The following is a 19105-nucleotide window of genomic DNA, read 5'->3' on the forward strand; positions in this document are numbered from 1 at the left end:
AAGCTAGGCTGATGGCAGAAGGGGAGACAGAGGTCTAAGTCTTTTTTGTTGGTTTTTGCATTTGCTTCCTTTATTGAGGTGTAGTTTGTATAAAGTAAAATGCACAGATCTGAAGTGGACAGTTAGATGAGTTTTGTCAAACATGTCTGCGTTATCGACACCCAGATGAATGTAGGGAACATTTCCATAATCCCAGAAAGGTTCCGTTGTGTCCCTTCCCAGTCAGTCCTCCTTCCTCCAGGCAACCATTTTTTGGACCCCTCGTCACCACAGGTCAGTTTTGCATCTTTGGATATAAATGGAGTCACACAGTATGTTCTCTTTTGTGTCTGGCGTATTTCACTCAGCATGTCTTGGGATTCATTCACATCATTGCATGTAGCAGTAATCAGTTTATTTTTATTGTAATACATATTCCGCTGTATGAATGTGCCATAATATTTAATCCATTTTCCTATTGGTAGACATTTGACGTTGTTTCTAGTTTCTTGGCTTCACTGACATTGTTGGTATGAATGTTCTTGTACAAGTCTTTTTCCGGACCTGTGTTCTCATTCCTCTTTGGGTATATCCTTAGGAGTAGAATTGCTGGGTCATAGGTTAGGTGTGCATTCAACTTTACTAGCAAATGCCAAACAGTTTTCTTTTCTTTTCTTGTTTTTTTTAGACCAGGTCTGTCTCCATCATCCATGCTGGAACATAGTGGTACAATTACAGCTCACTGCAGCCTCGAACTCCTAGGCTCACATGATCTTCCTTTCTCAGCCTCCTGAGTAGCTGGGACTACAGGCATAAGTCACAATGCCTGGCTAATTTTTTGATTTTTTTGTAGAGATGGAGTCTTGCTATGTTGCCCAGGCTGCTGCCAAACAGTTTTCTAACATGATTTTACTATCTTACACATAACCAGCAATGGAAGAGAGTTCCAGTTTCTCTCTCTTCTTGCCAACATTTGGTAGGATCAGTCTTTTTTATTTTAGCCATGCTAGTGAGTATGAGAAGATATCTTATTGTTGAAAGGTCCATTTTCTAATCCAGTTTTCCTCTCTCCTGCTCTGGTCTGTATCTCAGGAGGCTGCCCTGGTAGGCTGCTTTTACCTGGTAGGTAGCCAGTTAGAGACTGGCTGCTAGCCAGGTTTAGCCAGTAGGAGGCTCTGGCAGGAGACTGGAGAGAGGGAGCAAGATAAAAGTCAGGGTAGGGTGGGTGCGGTGGTTCATGCCTGTAATCCCAGCACTTTGGGAGGTCAAGGTGAGCAGATCACTTGAGGTCAGGAGTTCGAGACCAGCTTGGCCAACACACCGAAACCCCATCTCTACTAAAAATACAAAAATTAGCCGGCATGGTGGCACACGCGTGTAATCCCACTACTCGGGAGGCTGAGGCAGGAGAATTGCTTGAACTGGAGAGGTGGAGGTTGCAGTGAGCCAAGATCCTGCCACTGCACTCCAGCTTGGGGGACAGACGAGACTCTGTCTCAAAAAAAAAATCCTCAAGACACTACCCAGGTAGTATCTGCAGCCACATTTCCTCCATGGCTCCAGCTCTTGGCCCCTGTGGGCCCTGCAACCCACCATGGTTGCAGCTTCCGCTGGTTGACCCCATCCTTGGGTTCCCAAAACACTGCTTCCTTCTTTTTTCTGTCTAGCCTAAGAGCGGTAGTGGCTTCTACTAAATAGCTTCACCAGTACCTCTTTGGCTTCTCAGCTCTTCCAGCACCTGTGTAACCATTTCCTGCCTCTGGGATCTTGTATTTGCTGCTCCTGTTACTAAGACTGCTCTTCCCCCTGTTATCTGCAGGGCTCTTTGGTCTTTGCACAAATGTTACCTTCTCAGTGATGCCTCCCTGCCCGGACCACCCAACTTAAAATTAACCACCCAGCACTCATTATTTCTCTTTCCTGTTTTATTTTTCTCCGTAGCAGCTATCATCTTTTTTCATACTTTCCTTTCTACATTTTACTTGTTTATACAGACATCCTGCATTTTGTTGTGCTTCACTTTATGGTGCTTCACAGATACTACATTTTTTACAAATTGAAGGTCCATGGCAACCCTGCATCAAGCAAGCCTATTGGTGCCACTTTCCCAACAGCATGTGCACAGTTCATGTCTGTGTGTTACATTTTAGTAATTCTTGAAATATTTCAAACTTTTTCATTTCGAGGTCAGAAGTTTGAGACCAGCCTGGGCAACATGGCGAAACCCCGTCTCTACTAAAAATACAAAAATTAGCTGGGCATGGTGGTGCATGCCTGTAATCCCAGCTATTCCCGAGGCTGAGGCAGGAGAATGACTTAGAACCTGGGAGGCGGAGGTTGCAGTGAGCCAAGATAGCGCCATTGTACTCCAGCCTGGGTGACAGAGTGAGACTCTGTCAAAAAAAAAAAAAAAAAAAGAGAGAGACAGAGTCTTGCTATGTTGCCCAGGCTGGATTCAAACTCCTGGGCTCAAGCGTTGCTTCCACCTCAGCCTCTCAAGTAGCTGGGATTTGCAGGTGTCTGCCACTGCAATGGGCTTTCAAATTTTATTATTATTATTATTATATCTATTATAGTGATCTGTGATTAGCCATCTTTGATGTTACTACCATAATTGCTTGGGGCACCGTGTGTATTCTGACCACTCCACTCACTGCCCATTTCCCCATCTCTGTTCCTCTCCTAGGGCCTCCCTATTCCCTGAGACAAAATAATACTGAAATCAAGCCAATTAATAGCCCTCCATTAGCCAATAAGCATTCAAGTGAAAGGAAGAGTCACACACTTCTCACTTTAAATCAAAAGCTAGAAGTGATTAAACTTAGTGAAGAAGATACATTGAAAGGCAAGATAAGCCAAAAGCTAGGCCTCTAACACCAGTTAGTCAAGTTGTGAATGCAAAGGCAAAGTTCTTGGAGGAAATTAAAAGTGCTATTCCAGTGAACACACCAATAATAAGAAAGTGAGGCCAGGTGCGGTGGCTCACGCCTGTAATCTCAGCACTTTGGGAAGCCGAGGCGGGTGGATCACGAGGTCAGGCGTTGGATACCAGCCTGGCCAACACAGTGAAACCCCGTCTCTACTAAAAATACAAAAAAATTAAGCAGGCGTGGTGGCGCACACCTGTAATCCCGGCTACTCAGGAGGTTGAGGCAGGAGAATCGCTTGAACCTGGGAGGTGGAGGTTGCAGTGAGCCAAGATTGTGCCACTGCACTCCAGCCTGGGCGACAGTGCGAGACTCTGTCTCAAAAAAAAAGAAAAAAAAAAAAAGAAAGTGAAATAGACTTATTGCTGATACGGATAAAGTTTCAGTGGTCTGGATGGAAGATAAAACCAGCCACAACATTCCCTTAAGCCAAAGCCTAACCCAGAGCAAGAGCCTAACTCTTCAATTCTGTGAAGGCTGAGAGAGGTGAGGAAGCTGCAGAGGAAAAATCTGGGGCCAGGCATGGAGGCTCACGCCTGTAATCCCAGCACTTTGGGAAGCAGAGGCGGGCAGATCATGAGGTCAGGAGATCGAGACCATCCTGGCTAACACAGTGAAACCCCGTCTCTACTAAAAATACAAAAAATTAGCCGGGTGTAGTGGCGGGCACCTGTAGTCCCAGCTACTCAGGAGGCTGAGGCAGGAGAATGGCGTGAACCTGGGAAGCGGAGCTTGCAGTGAGCCGAGATCGCACCACTGCACTCCAGCCTGGGCAACAGAGCAAGACTCCATCTCAAAAACAAAAACCAAAAAAAAAAAAGAAGAAGAAAAATCTGAAGCTAGCAGAGATGGGTTCATGAGATTTAAGGAAAGAAGCCACCTCCATAACATAAAAGTGCAAGGTGAAGCAGCAAGTGCTGATGGAGAGGCTGCACCAAGTTATCCAGAAGAGCTGGCTAAGATCACTGATGAAGGTGGCTACACTAAACAACAGATTTTCTTTTCTTTTTCTTTTTCTTTTTTTTTTTTTTTGAGATGGAGTCTCGCTCTGTCTCCCAGGCTCGAGTGCAGTGGCGCAATCTCCACTCACTGCAAGCTCCGCCTCCCAGGTTCTCCCCGTTCTCCTGCCTCAGCCTCCCCAGTAGCTGAGACTACAGGCACCCGCCACCACGTCCAGCTAATTTTTTTTTGTATTTTTTAGTAGAGACAAGGTTTCACCGTGTTAGCCAGAATGGTCTCGATCTCCTGACTTCATGATCCGCCCGCCTCGGCCTCCCAAAGTGCTGGGATTACAGGCGTGAGCCACGGTGCCTGGCCAACAACAGATTTTCAATGTAAATGAAACAGCCTTCTATTGTAAGAAGATAACATCTAGGAATTTCACAGCTGGAGAGAAGTCAATGCCAGGCTTCAAAGCCTCAAGGAACAGGATGACTCTCTTGTTAGGGGCTAATGACTTTAAGTTGAAGCCAATGCTGAATTATATTCTGAAAATCCTGGGTCCCTTAAGAATTATGCTAAATCTACTCTGCCTATGTTCTATAAGTGGAACAACAAATCCTGGATGATAGCACATCTGTTTACAGCATACTTTACTGAATTTTTTGAGCCCACGATTGAGACCTACTGCTCAGAAGAAAAGATTCCTTTCAAAATATTACTGGTCACTGACAATGCGCCTAGCCACCCAAGAGCCTTGATGGAGGTGTACAAGGCGATGGACGTTGTTTTTGTGCCTGCTAACACAGCGACCATTCTGCAGTCCATGGACCAAGGAATAATTTTGACTTTCAAGTCTTATTATTTAAGTCTATTTTTGCAAGGACATACATTTTGTAAAGACATACATTTTGTGATCCACCCACCTCAGCCTCCCAAAGTGCTGGAGTTACAGGCATGAGAAAAAAAAAAAAAAGACATACATTTTGTAAGGCTATCACTGCTATAGACTGTGATTTCTCTGATGGATCTGGGCAAAGTAAATTGAAAACCTCCTGGAAAAGATTCACCATTCTAGGCCCAGCACGGTGGCTCATGCCTGTAATCCCAGCACTTTGGGAGGCCGAGGCGGGCAGATCACGAGGTCAGGAGATCGAGACCATCCTGGCTAACATGAAACCCTGTCTCTACTAAAAATACAAAAAATTAGCCGGGCGTGGTGGCGGGTGCCTGTAGTCCCAGCTACTCTGGAGGCTGAGGCAGGAGAATGACATGAACCCGGGAGGTGGAGCTTGCAGTGAGCCGAGATCACGCCACTGCACTCCAGTCTGGGCGACAGAGCAAGACTCCATCCAAAAAAAAAAAGAAAGAAAAAAAAAAGAAAAGATTCACCATTCTAGATGCTATTAAGAACATTCATGATCATGAGAGGAGGTCAAAATATCAACATTAACAGGAGTTTGGAAGAAATTGATTCCAACTCTCACGAATGACTTTGAGGGATTCAAGACTTCAGTGAGGAAATAGCTGCAGATGTGGTGCAAATAGCAAGAGAACTAGAATCAGAAGTGAATCTCATAATAAAATTTTAGTGTGTGAGGAATTGCTTTTATGGATGAGCAAAGGAAGTGGTTTCTTGAGAATCTACTCTGGTGAAGATGCTGTGAGCACTATTTAAATGACAACAAAGGATTTTGAATATTACATAAACTTAGTTGATAAAGCAGCAGCAAAATTTGAGAGGATTCACTCTAATTTTGAAAGAAGTTCTACTGTAGTAAAATGGTATCAAACAACATTGCATACTAGAGAAATATTTTATGAAAGGAAGAGTTCATCAATTACGCAAACTTCATTGTCATATTTTAAGACATTGTCACAGCCACCCCAACCTTCAGCAACCGCCACCCTGATCAGTCAACGGCCATCAACACTAAAGCAAGACCCTCCACCAGCAAAAACATTACAACTCACTGAAGGCTTAAGTGATCATTAACATTTTTAACAATATTTTAAAATTAAAGCAGCTACATTTTTTTAGACATAATGCTATTGCACACTCAATAGATTACAGTACAGTGTATACATAATTTCTATATGCATTAGGAAATGAAAAAATTCATGTGACTTGCTTTATTGCAATATTTGCTTTACTTTGGTGGCCTGGAACTGAGCCTGCAACATCTTTGAGGTATGCCTGTATTCTAATTGCCTCTCTACCCCGACCAGAATGTTAGGTTCATGAGGGTGGGATTTGTTGTCTGTTTTGTTCATTATTGTATCATCAGTGACCAGTGGCCAATATAGACTAGGCAATTGAACATTTTTTGAGTGAATAAATATGGGCAGAGTATGAAAGCAGGCAGTCCCAAGGTTCTGAATTGGAATCCTTGAGTTAGGACTCCATGGGCATCTTTAAGTCCCGTCACAGGAGCTCAGTGGCTGAAAGAGTCCCAGCTGAAAGATGGAGAAGGTGCTTCATCCCTCTGTCCCTGTTTTTCTCATCTGCCAGGCCACTTCCCCGGGACAGGTGGGCCAAGCACACTTTGGGACCTCCCATGTTGAGCTCAGCTCTGGCCCCTACTCAGAGGCCCAGAGGGCTGCTCTTGAATTCAGCTGTCAAAGGACACATTTGGACACAAAAGCCCTTCTTGATTAAAGTAGGGCTTTCGTTGGGAGTGGATGGGGTCAGAGGTCAAGATGGTGCCAAGCTGTATTTTTTAAATGAATCTTGACCCCTACCTCACGGCATACACAAAAATCAACTCCAGATGGATTGTAGATCCAAATGGAAACAATACGACAATAAAGTTTCTAGAAGAAATATAAGATATCTTCATGACTTTAAGGTTGGCAAAGTATTCTTAAAAAGAGAACACAAAAAGCACTTAGCCATGAAGGATAAATTGATATACTGGTCAACATTACAATTAAGAAGTTATGCTCATCAAAAGACACTTTGAAGGGAGTGAAAAGACAAGCTGCAGGATGAGAAAATATATATGTAAAATATATATTCACCAAAAGATGCATATCCAGGAGATAGAGATGAAAATACAGATATATAGATATAGATAGAACTCTTGAAAATCAATAAGAAAAAGAAAACCAGTCCAGCACAGTGCCTCACGCCTGTAATTCTAGCACTTTGGGAGGCCAAGGCAGGAGGATCATTTGAGGCCAGGAGTTCGAGGCTGCAATGAGCTATGATTGTGCCACTGCACTCCAGCCTGGGTGACAGAGCAAGATCCTATCTCTTAACAAACCAACTAACAAACAAATCAATAATAATAAATGTTTTTTTAAAAAGCAAGGAAAAATAAATAAAAAATTGGGGCTCCCTCTCCCTCTCCCTCTCCCTCTCCCTCTCCCTCTCCCTCTCCCTCTCCCCACGGTCTCCCTCTCCCACTCTTTCCATGGTCTCCCTCTGATGCCCAACCGAAGCTGGACGGTACTGCTGCCATCTCAGCTCACTACAACCTCCCTGCCTGATTCTCCTGCCTCAGCCTGCCGAGTGCCTGCGATTGCAGGCGCCCGCCGCCACGCCTGACTGGTTTTCGTATTTTTTTGGTGGAGACGGGGTTTCGCTGTGTTGGCCGGGCTGGTCTCCAGCTCCTAACCGCGAGTGATCAGCCAGCCTCGGCCTCCCGAGGTGCCGGGATTGCAGACGGAGTCTCGTTCACTCAGTGCTCAATGGTGCCCAGGCTGGAGTGCAGTGGCGTGATCTCCGCCCGCTACAACCACCTCCCAGCCGCCTGCCTTGGCCTCCCAAAGTGCCGAGATTGCAGCCTCTCCCCGGCTGCCGCCCCGTCTGGGAAGTGAGGAGCGTCTCCGCCTGGCCGCCCATCGTCCGGGATGTGAGGAGCCCCTCTGCCTGGCTGCCCAGTCTGGAAAGTGAGGAGCGTCTCTGCCCCGCCGCCATCCCATCTAGGAAACGAGGAGCGCCTCTTCCCGGCCGCCATCACATCTGGGAAGTGAGGAGCGTCTCTGCCCGGCCGCCCATCGTCTGAGAAGTGGGGAGCACCTCTGCCCTGCCGCCCCGTCCGGGATGTGAGGAGCGTCTCTGCCCGGCCGCCCCATCTGAGAAGTGAGGAGACCCTCTGCCTGGCAACCGCCCCATCTGAGAAGTGAGGAGCCCCTCCGCCCGGCAGCCGCCCCGCCCGAGAAGTGAGGAGCCCCTCCGCCCAGCAGCCACCCCGTCTGGGAAGTGATGAGCGTCTCCGCCCGGCAGCCACCTCGTCCGGGAGGGAGGTGGGGGGGTCAGCCCCCCGCCCGGCCAGCCGCCCCGTCCGGGAGGGAGGTGGGGGGGCCAGCCCCCCGCCCGGCCAGCCGCCCCGTCCGGGAGGGAGGTGGGGGGGTCAGCCCCCCGCCCGGCCAGCCGCCCCGTCCGGGAGGGAGGTGGGGGGGTTAGCCCCCCGCCTGGCCGGCCACCCGGTCCGAGAGGTGAGGGGCGCCTCTGCCCGGCTGCCCCTACTGGGAAGTGAGGAGCCCCTCTGCCCGGCCAGCCGCTCCGTCCGGGAGGGAGGTGGGGGGGTCAGCCCCCCGCCCGGCCAGCCGCCCCGTCCGGGAGGGAGGTGGGGGGGTTAGCCCCCCGCCTGGCCGGCCACCCGGTCCGAGAGGTGAGGGGCGCCTCTGCCCGGCCGCCCCTACTGGGAAGTGAGGAGCCCCTCTGCCCGGCCAGCCGCTCCGTCCGGGAGGGAGGTGGGGGGGTCAGCCCCCCGCCCGGCCAGCCGCCCCGTCCGGGAGGTGAGGGGCGCCTCTGCCCGGCCGCCCCTACTGGGAAGTGAGGAGCCCCTCTGCCCGGCCACCACCCCGTCTGGGAGGTGTACCTAACAGCTCATTGAGAACGGGCCATGATGACAATGGCGGTTTTGTGGAATGGAAAGGGGGGAAAGGTGGGGAAAAGATTGAGAAATCGGATGGTTGCCGTGTCTGTGTAGAAAGAGGTAGACATGGGAGACTTTTCATTTTGTTCTGTACTAAGAAAAATTCTTCTGCCTTGGGATCCTGTTGATCTGTGACCCTACCCCCAACCCTGTGCTCTCTGAAACATGTGCTGTATCCACTCAGGGTTGAATGGATTAAGGGCGGTGCAAGATGTGCTTTGTTAAACAGATGCTTGAAGGCAGCATGCTGGTTAAGAGCCATCACCACTCCCTAATCTCAAGTACCCAGGGACACAAACACTGCGGAAGGCCGCAGGGTCCTCTGCCTAGGAAAACCAGAGAACTTTGTTCACTTGTTTATCTGCTGACCTTCCCTCCACTATTGTCCTGTAACCCTGCCAAATCCCCCTCTGCGAGAAACACCCAAGAATGATCAATAAAAAATAAAAAAATAAAAAAATAAAAAAAAATAAATTGGCAAAAAAATTGAATGAGCATTCACAAAAAAGGACACTCAAATATCTAATACACAAAAGAAAATGGATTTCATTTCATTAGTCATTAGAGAAATACAAAAATTAAACTCACAATGCAATACCACCATTCATCCAGCAAAGTGGTTAAAATAATAAGACAGAGAATACCAAGTGTTGATGAGGATGTGGAGCAATTGGAACTCTGATGTATTGCTGGTGAGAGTATACATTGGTTCAACAACTATTGAGAACTGTTTGGCATTACCTACTAAAACTGAGCACATGCATACTTTATGACCCAGAAATTCTATTCATCAGCAAATATTCATAGCAGCACTATATATAATAGCAAAAATCGGGAAAAGCTCAACAGTAGAATGCAGAAATAGATTGAGGTAAATTCAGACAGTGGAACACTAGAAAGTAATGAGAAAGAATGTACTAGTTCTCCATGCAACAATATAAGTGAATCTTACAAACATAATATTAAGCAAAGAAAGCCAGACACAAAAAGTTTACATATTAGGAAACCAGGTGGGTGGTATGTGCCTGTAATCCCATCTATTCGGGAGGCTGAGGCAGGAGGATCATGAGTCCAGGAGTTCAAGACAAGCCTGGGCAACATAGTGAGACCCCGTCTCTTAAAAAAAAAAACTTGTTTTAATTTTTAAAAAGTTTACATACCATATCATTCCATTTACATGAAGTTCAAAAACAGGCAAAATTAATCTATTGCATTAGAAGCTAGTATAGGCCAGGAGTGGTGGCTCACACCTGTAATCCCAACATTTTGGGAGGCCAAGGTGGGAGGATCCCTTGAACCCAGGAGTTCGAGACCAGCCTAGGCAACACAAGGAGACCCTGTCTCTATTAAAAATGAAAATAAAATAAAATAAAATAAAACAAAATAAAGAAGTTAGTATAATGGTTACTTTGGGGGAGGAGTAGGTGAACAGGTACTGGCAGGAGACGTGATGTCATATTCCAAGGTGCTAATAAATGTTCTTTTTCTTCATCTGAATGTTGCTTACATGGGTGTGTTCACTTAGTGAAAATTCATCAAGCTGTGCACTTACAATTTATGTTCATGTCTATACGTATATTCTACATCAATAAGAATACTGTTTTTAAAAGCAGTGTTATTAGGCTTGGAGGCAAACTGGAGCAATAGAAGCAAGTGACTCGGAGTGGGCAGATGGCCCAGGGTAGAGAGACTGGGGGTGGACTTCCGAGCTTGTCTCTCCTGTAAAGCCTGGTCCTTTCTCCTCTGGCATTGCAGCTTCCCTTTGGGTCCTGGGATTGAGTCGCCAGCACCTCTATGGCAAATACAAGGAGGGCAGGCAAGGAACCGGGCATGAAGGCAGAAGCCCTGGAACGAAGCCCCAGCTCCGCCACTGACCCCAAACTCACATGACCTTTCTGAGCCTCAGTAAAATAAAGGGAGGCTGCACTGGTTGGTTGCAGGGATATCGCTCCAACAGCACAGGCAGAGGAGACACACTAGCTGGTGAGGGCTGCATAAAAGGGGCTGAAGGGGAGTCACAGCATGTGAGCATTTACTCAACAGCATCCAGACAGCAGAAAACGAGAGAGACACTATTAAACCCGGAGATAAGAGTGTGCACCCAGTGAGCTGGCTATGGGGACATCATTTGACGTCTACCTGCCCTTCACTGTCATCCCAACAAGACTTGAACATGGTTCTCAGTTTCAACAAGCCAGTCCCCTATACAAAGCCAGATGCTTTGTCCGATCTTAGCAGCAGACATCCCCAGTCTATTCCAGGATGAAGAAAACACTGGCAAGGCCACAAAAGTAGGACAGCAGAAGCTTCCAGAAAACCTCTGAGTAGGTGCAGCTTGTTTTCCACTTAGCTGTGCCCCACCTCCCTGCCCCCCTCCCCACCCCAACATTGCCTGGTCTGCAAAATCAGTGTCCCTTCCCGCCCTCCAGCCTGGAGCGCCGTCTGTCACCTCCTTCCAGTGAACTTGAGCACTCATTTCCCCCAGATCACCTTCCCAGGCTTGGTCCCCTCCATCTTAGGGACTCTGTTCTGCCTCCCCCTCAACCCCTGAGCTCATCTCCATCATAGCTTTTCTCACTGACTGCCATGGTATGTTTCCCTCTCTAGACAGGGGTTTCTGGGGAGCAGGTTCTGTATCTCATTCACCTTTTTGTCTTTGGCACCCAGCACATAGGAAGTGATCAGTAAATATTTCCTGAAGAATGGAAGGGAGGAACATTCCCCTAACTAGAGTCAAATTGTAAGGGATCTGCTAAACTCATTCACGTGAAGATGAAAAGCTATTGAATTCCAGGGATAGCTAAATAAGGGATAAATACATTCACCTAAAGGACTGATAGTGACATTGATCAGAGACTGATGAGGGGAAATATATTTCACTGGGATCCCTCACAGTAATGCTGCATTGTCTGTGCAGGAGACCAGTCCTGCACGTCTGTCATCATATCTTCAACACCATCGCCAGTGGCAGACCAGACACAGTGACAGGTGTGTTGTCTTGTTTAATCCTGACAACGCCCCTATGAGGTGACTACTTTCATCATCCTCATTTTACAGATGAGGAAGCTGAAGCACAGAAAGGTTAAGTAACTTCTCCAGGACCACTGCCTAGCAGAGCAGGAACTCGAACTGGGCTGGCTGACTCCCACACCCATATGCGAATCATGCAGCTCAGTGCCTTTCTATGACCCCTCAGAACCATGATCTTCAGGGTGACTTATAAAATCAAGGTGTCCGCCTGCTTAGAGGCTTGGAGTTGAAGGTGAACTCACCCAAGATAACAGCAAAACATATACAAAGGCTGAGGGAGGCAGGAGAGAGCAAGCAGCAGCCGTGTGTGTCTGTGTGTGTGTGTGTGTGCACGCACATGCACCCATGTACATACACATGTGTGCGTATGTGCCAGTGCTTACATTTGCATGCCAGGAGGTGGATGGGGTGTGCGTGCATGTGTGCGGGAGTATATGAGCAAGTGCATGTGTGTGCTGGGGCCAAGGGGAGGGGTTTGACAATTAGAAAAAGGTAATCGGGGTCGACACATAGTAAATATTTGTAGAATTGAATTGAAATGCTAAAGAGAGCACTTTACAAATGTGAGGTGTTGTTATTACTATTACCTCCAAATCACAGGCCTTAGGAAAAGAGAAGAGAGAGTTGGTGACAGTTAGTTGGCCTCTTTTCATCTGCAGACTGCATTGCACTGACCTCTTTACATGGCCTCTCTCTGGATCACTTTCCTCCTGAGCTGGCTGAAGCAGGGCTCCTGCAACCTGTAAGGATGGCAGTGACAGTGACAGTAGGAACTAACATGCAAGGAGCCCACCACATGGGCTGGTTCTGTGCTAAGTGCTCTGCATGTCTGCTGTTCATTACAAAGCCACCAATGAGGTGGGGACCTTTGGTATTCCCCAAGTGCAGAGGGGGAAAACGAGGTTCAGAGGGGTTGACTGAGAGAACATGTACACGAGTACTGAGAACTTCTAGAGGACCAGGCTGTGTCTTTTCCACCACACTATCCTGAATCCTCCTGCACAATGCTAGCACATAGCAGGTTAATAGGTGGTCAGGGCCATGCAACGGACTGAAAATTGCAAAGCAATACTCTCTAGAGCCAGTCAGCCCTGAGCAGGACACTTCATCTCCCTATACCTCCATTTCCTCTGGTAAAAGTGGGGGTGAATAATTGTCACATCAGAGGGTTGCTGTCACGAGAGAATGTATGTAAAATGCCCAGTCCATTGTGAGTGCCCAAATACGTTAGCCATTACTATAAATGTGCTGCAGTTTTACTTGAACATAATATTCCCTCCTTCTCTCACAAAGTAATGAAATTAGACTCAGAGAGTTGGTGCAAGTTAAGGGATTATCCAGTCCAACTCCCTCAGATAGCAGCTAAAAAAAAACATGAAGCCCAAAGAACAAGCCTCATCAGTGGCAGAGCCTGGGTTGCACACAGATTTTCTTCTCCTGGGCAGGGCCTCTCCACCTGCCCAGAGTGCCTCTGATGGGGCCTTGACTGCTCTCGCAGAGCTGGCCTAAAGGTGCAGAAGGGCACGGGAGAGGTGGGGAGGGCACCAACCCAAAGCCCCAGTCTCTAGATGTGGGTGGCATTAAGACCTGGGGGGAGAGCAGCTGACACATACCCCACTGTAAACACCTGCCAAGGAGGCCAGAGAACGGGGCCTTCCTGAGGGGGCACCGGCTGGCCAGGGATTACGGGAGACAGCATGGCTCCTGAAGGCCCAGAGTCCCTCAGCGCTCCCAGGCTCATGGGGAAGAGCCCCTTCTTCTCCTGGCTCTCCTGTGCCCACACCAGTGATGGCCAGTCCCACAGTCTTCAAAAATGTGAGAGCCAACCCATCAGGACACACAGACAGCTCTTGGGCCCTGGGCTGGCCCCAAGCCTCTCCCCTGCCCCTGCAGCCTCTCCAAGGCCCTGGCCCCTCCTCAGTCTCCTTCTGGCTGCCATGCAACCAGGAGCCCACAAAACACCCACGTCAACCTGCCTCCTTCCCGGAGGCCGAAGGCCTTAAAATTTAATAGTCTCTCAAATGCTGTAACGCCAGAGGGGGCTTTTATGGACTCAACAGGGATAATATTATGAAGGGCGTTAGCCGCCTAAAGTGGGCTGCTCACGGTGGGGGGCCCGCCCCCAGCCCCTCCTACACACTTCAGGGGCCTCCAAGGGGCCCCTCCACCATAAGGGCCAAGTCCCTCAGCAGTGGCTCCGCTGCCTGTGACAAGCTTATTACAGAATAGTCCGCTGCAAACAGGAGCCTGATGGGAGGCTGGGACCCTGCTGGCCTTGGCTGGATTGGAGCAGAGTTGGAGAGGAGGGCGGTCCAGGGGAAATATCTTGGTGACTAATGAGCGGGCAATTGAAAGCTGCAGTGTGTCAGTGGGGAGCAGATGGGGAAGGAGGGGAATTCCTGCAGCCTGGCCTCAGAGGTGGTGGCGGGGGCTGGGAGGGAGAAAGTGGGAGGAGGAGGGAGGGACGAGGGGAGCAGTGTGGGGTCAGCAGGTGGGGGAGGAGAGGGAGGGAGAGAGGCCTGGCCTGGCTGTCACTCACAGATGGACACGGCTTCTGGGGCCCGGGTCCAGGGGACTCCAGCGCAGCAGGAGCAGGGACCAGGTGGTGGGCTGAGGGCAAGGCCACTGGTGTTTTCTGGGTCACTCGGCTTGTTTTCTTCTCCTTTTCTGAGGTCTGTATTTTTCTGCTGTTCCCCTTCTGCCACTTCCTTTCCCTTCTTGCCCTCTTGGTATCTCCTTGCTCATTCTTGCCTGCTTTCTTCCCTCTCTTCCTCCAGGTTCCCCTTCCCCAACCCCCTTTCCCCTTTTTCCTCCAGCTTGGTGTGTCCTGGGAGACCAGAAACAGGCATTCTGCCCAGTCTTCAGTAGGTGTGGGCGGCCCTCAAAATAAACAAAATACTAAACAACACTAAATAAAAGACCCTGGCTGATTTGCTAACAAACACACATGTCCGCTTATCCTAGACACACGAGTGTACACGCACATAGGTGCACACACACATACCCCAGACACACGCACACACATTCACACTTGCCCAGACACACTTCTATGTGCAAACACAGGCACACTCACACACACACATATTTTCTTCATTACCTCCTCTAATACTGTCTTTTTTCCATCTTGAGTTCAATGTTGTTTTTTGTCTCTTTTCGACCCTCCCCCTCCACTTCCCGTCAATTTATTCCAGCTGTGAAAACCTTTTTCCCATCTCCTCTGTCACCCCAGCAGATAGGTGAGTGGCAGGCAGAGGAGTCCACTCCGCAGCCACCGTTGGTAATCGATCCCAGATGTTGCGCTGGCCCCCAGCCCAGCCCCAGGCAGGGCTCCCGCGCCTGCTCCTATATCTGGGTGTGAAAGGCGAGCTGCAGCCAGGCCTGGGTCTCTGTGGGATCAGGAGCCCAGGCTCAGGGGACACTGGTGGAGAGGGCTGGGTCCAGGTGCTGCAGGAGGGACGAGGCTGGGGTGCAGAGGATAACGATGTGGGAGTCCTTGGAGGGAGGCCTAGAGGCATCCAACAGATTGTCTGGGATATTAGACCAGACTGAGAGGGACCAGGGCAGCCCAGAGCCGAGACACTGAGAGACAGGCCTTCCCTTGGCCCCTTGTCAGCCATTTTATAAAATTATTTTTATAGAGATGGCATCTTCCTATGTTGCCCAGGCTGGTCTCAAACTCCTGAGTTCAGGCGATTCTCCCATTTCAGTCTCCCAAAGTGCTGGGATTGTAGGCGTGAGCCACCATGACCAGCCCGCCATTTTATTTTCTTGGAAAAAAAGGTTTCCTGCTGCTGTTTATAAATATATGTATTTGGTAAAATATAAAAAGCCAATTATACCACTCTGGAATTCTCCACATCTATCACTAATGGCAATGAAACCAGCTACAGTTATTGAGTCTTTTAGGTACTTTCTGAGCCATCGTACATCAATGCATTCTGTCAAGTAATTTTCACAACAATATTATGACATAAGGACTACAGTTGTCACCATTTTACAGATGCAACCACAGAGGTCTAGAGCATCTATTTGGCCTATCTAAAAATGGTGGTACTAGGATTTGAGCCCAGATAATCTGACTCCACTGATGACCACATTAGGCTCTCAGTTTCGGAAGACTTTAAAATCTGAAAAGGTCAGAGCTTGAAGGAACCTGGTTCAAACGCTTTCTTTTCTAAAGGAGGAATTAAAGACCAGAGAGAAGTGACTTGCCCAAGGACACACAACAAGCTGGACCCACAGCAGGACTGAATCCTAGGGCTCTTGGTTCCTGTTCAGAGCCCTTCACAGCACCACACTTCTGCCTCTGGTTCCCACAACCTTGTCCAAGAGCTGGGCTTCCTGGAGGAGCTGTCTTTTGCAGGGCTTGGAACAAGATGAGAATCATAGGCTAGCACACAGGCAGGAGGAAGTGCTTGTATTGTATTGTATTGTATTGTATTGTATTGTATTGTATTGTATTGTATTTTTTTGAGATGGAGTTTTGCTCTTGCTGCCCAGGCTGGAGTGCAGTGGCACGATCTCGGCTCACTGCAACCTCTGCTTCCCGGGTTCAAGTGATTCTCCTGCCTCAGCCTCCTGAGTAGCTGGAATTGCAGGCACGTGCCACCATGCCTGGCTAATTTTTGTATTTTTAGCAGAGACAGGGTTTCACCATGTTGGTCAGGCTGGTCTCGAACTTCTGACCTCATGATCCACCCACCTCGGCCTCCCAAAGTGCTGGGATTACAGGTGTGAGCCACCATGCCCGGCCAGGAAGTGCTTTTAATGATGAGACTTCTATTCAAAGACCGGTGTGTGGGGAAGGCTACGCCACAGTGGGGCTGGCAGACAGCATGGACTGCGTCTCTACTGAGTGCCCAGCCCTGGAATCCCAAAGGGGATAAACTCTGTCCTCAAGGAGCAAACTAACAAAAAAGTGAAAAACAGCACAGGGGAATAGTGGGCGTCATGGGGGTTGGCGGGGGTAGGTGCAGTACGAGCATCTGGGGTAAGAGTGTCAGCAGAGGGAATAGTGAATGCAAAGGCCCTGAGACAGGAGTGTGCTTAGCCTGCCAATTGTGTCCAGGGAACTGATGGCAAGGGAAAGAAAAATAGGAGGCATGTTAGAGAAGGTAGGCGCAGATCATGTGGGACCCTGCGGCTGTTGTAAGAGCCTGGCTCTTCCTCCCAGTGCAATGGGGAAGCAGGGGTAGGGGTGCAGTTTAAGTAGAAGACTGGCACTGTCTGAATTCTACAGTATCTTCCTGCCACTCTGTGGAAAGAGTACCCCATGGGGGAAGGGGATGCAGGAAGACCAGGGAGGAGGGCCCCACAGTCCTCCCAGGGAGAGGAGGTGAAGACAGGAACCAGGGGCCCACCATAGAGGGGGTGAGAAGTGGTCAGATTCTGGACATATTTTGAAAGTAGAGCCAACGAGATGGCTTAAGAGTTGCATGTGGGGTATAGGAAAAAGAGAGCAGTCAGGTATGACTCCAGTTTTTTTGGTCAGGAATCGCCTTTCCTGAAGTGGGAAGACTACAGAAGGAACAGGCTTGGGAACAGACCAGGTTCATCTGAACATCGAACCCGCTGAATTTGAGGGGGCCGTTATCAGTGCCTGATGAGTGATATTAGAGGAACAATCCAGGAGACTGATCCTGTGTCTGTTTAAAATTATAAGGTTTTGCTCATCATGAATTTTTTGTTGCATTGTTTGATTTCTTAAAATATTGCATTAACATATGATTTATCTTGGTTACTGAAGTTTTGTTCCTGCCTCCCTTTAAATTTTGCACCCGAGTTGCAGTCCTGCCTGCTGCAGACAACCATGTGGAATGCGGGGGTTGGGCTGACCTCCCGATTCCTGGCCATTCTCTGTCCACCATGGGCCAGTGATCTTCTGATCAGGATCTGTGACAGGGAGGTGAGCTGAAGAGTGGTTACAGCCAGGAGGTCCTGGACAAGGAGAAGGGTCTGTGTGGATGTGTGGCTGGCTGACCTAGAAGCAGCCAGAAGGGTGTGAGCCCATCAGCCCGCTTCGCCCCACCCGGCCCCGTGATGGATGGCATCTGTCTTCTGCTTTATTAAACTCACGCCGCGGTTCAGCCCTGGATTTGCAAACGGCTTAATAAGCATTTGGAAGGGATCGGGGGAGGGAGGCCGGGATTTCAGGGGGTTACCAAGACCCAGACAGGAAACGGCTTTCACCCTGAGTGGGCCTCAGGAGGGAGTCAGGTGTCCTGGTGGGCGACTAGGGGAAGTATTTGGTTTCACAGAAGGCACTTGGGGCTCCAAAGAAGAAGGGGGTACAGGTCTTTGGTGCCACGCCTCCCCCAGCACTGTTGTTACCACACACTGGGAGTTCACAGCACCTAGAGGGGTGTTCTGGGCATTGCAGAGGGCAAGGGAGTGCAAGGACTGGCCAAGGCTGGGGAGAAACGATGGGGTCAGGGGAGAAGAGGCCACTCCTGTGTCTAGGAGTTCCCAACTGCAGAGGACACAGGGTTACACAAAACAGACACCAATCCCACCAGCCAGCCCCCAGCACTCTCTCCCACCTCTGAATTTCTATGGACTCCATAGCATGTGTCATTGGTCTGGAACCTTCTGTGCAGCCCCTGGCATTGGCACAAAATGCAGGTGCCCCTTCTCTCTTGAATGAGGTTTGAAGCTCCCAGCAGCCAGGAAAGATGGGCACACTGAAGTCATCTCTTCACACAGGCAACTTGGGCCCCGCTTACTCAGGGCCGTGTGGGAGCCAGTTCACATGGGCTCGCCAGGGCAGACTGCAGGCATCTTTTCCCAACTCCTGGCCCAGCGAATGCCACGTTAGTAGCTTGAAGTTGGCCACAGTGGAGTATTTACAGGACGGAAATTGGCAAATGCTTTTTTTTCCTCCTGAAGAGCCAACTGTTGAACATTTACCAGCACACCACTGCCTCACCTGCTCTTCCACCCGTAAGAACTGCAAGTCCCTTCAGGTATATAAAACTCCATTTTTCCTCCCAAAAAGGCTGGGGAGCTCCTTCTGAATGGTGAAGACTGGGACTGTCTGTCTCTTATTAATAAGGGTAGTATCCAGTGTGAGAGGCAGTGGTGATTAAGCTTCAACTGTCCACATTCAAATCATATCTCCACCATTTAACAGTTTATGATTTACATTGTTCTTTAGTCTATGATTGGAGGGATAGTTCTGAAATTTAAAAGATATAATACCTGAAAGATGCTTTGGAACAGGGTCTGCAAACATAAGTAGCCAATAGATGTTCATCCTTACTCTGGGTCTCTGATAGCGCTAAATACTTTATTGTAATTTGAGTCTTACAGCCACCCATATGGAAAACACTTATGTTATTCCCATTT

The sequence above is a fragment of the Gorilla gorilla genome, chromosome 5 (genome assembly GCF_029281585.2).
Source record: "Gorilla gorilla gorilla isolate KB3781 chromosome 5, NHGRI_mGorGor1-v2.1_pri, whole genome shotgun sequence".
NCBI lineage: Eukaryota > Metazoa > Chordata > Mammalia > Primates > Hominidae > Gorilla > Gorilla gorilla.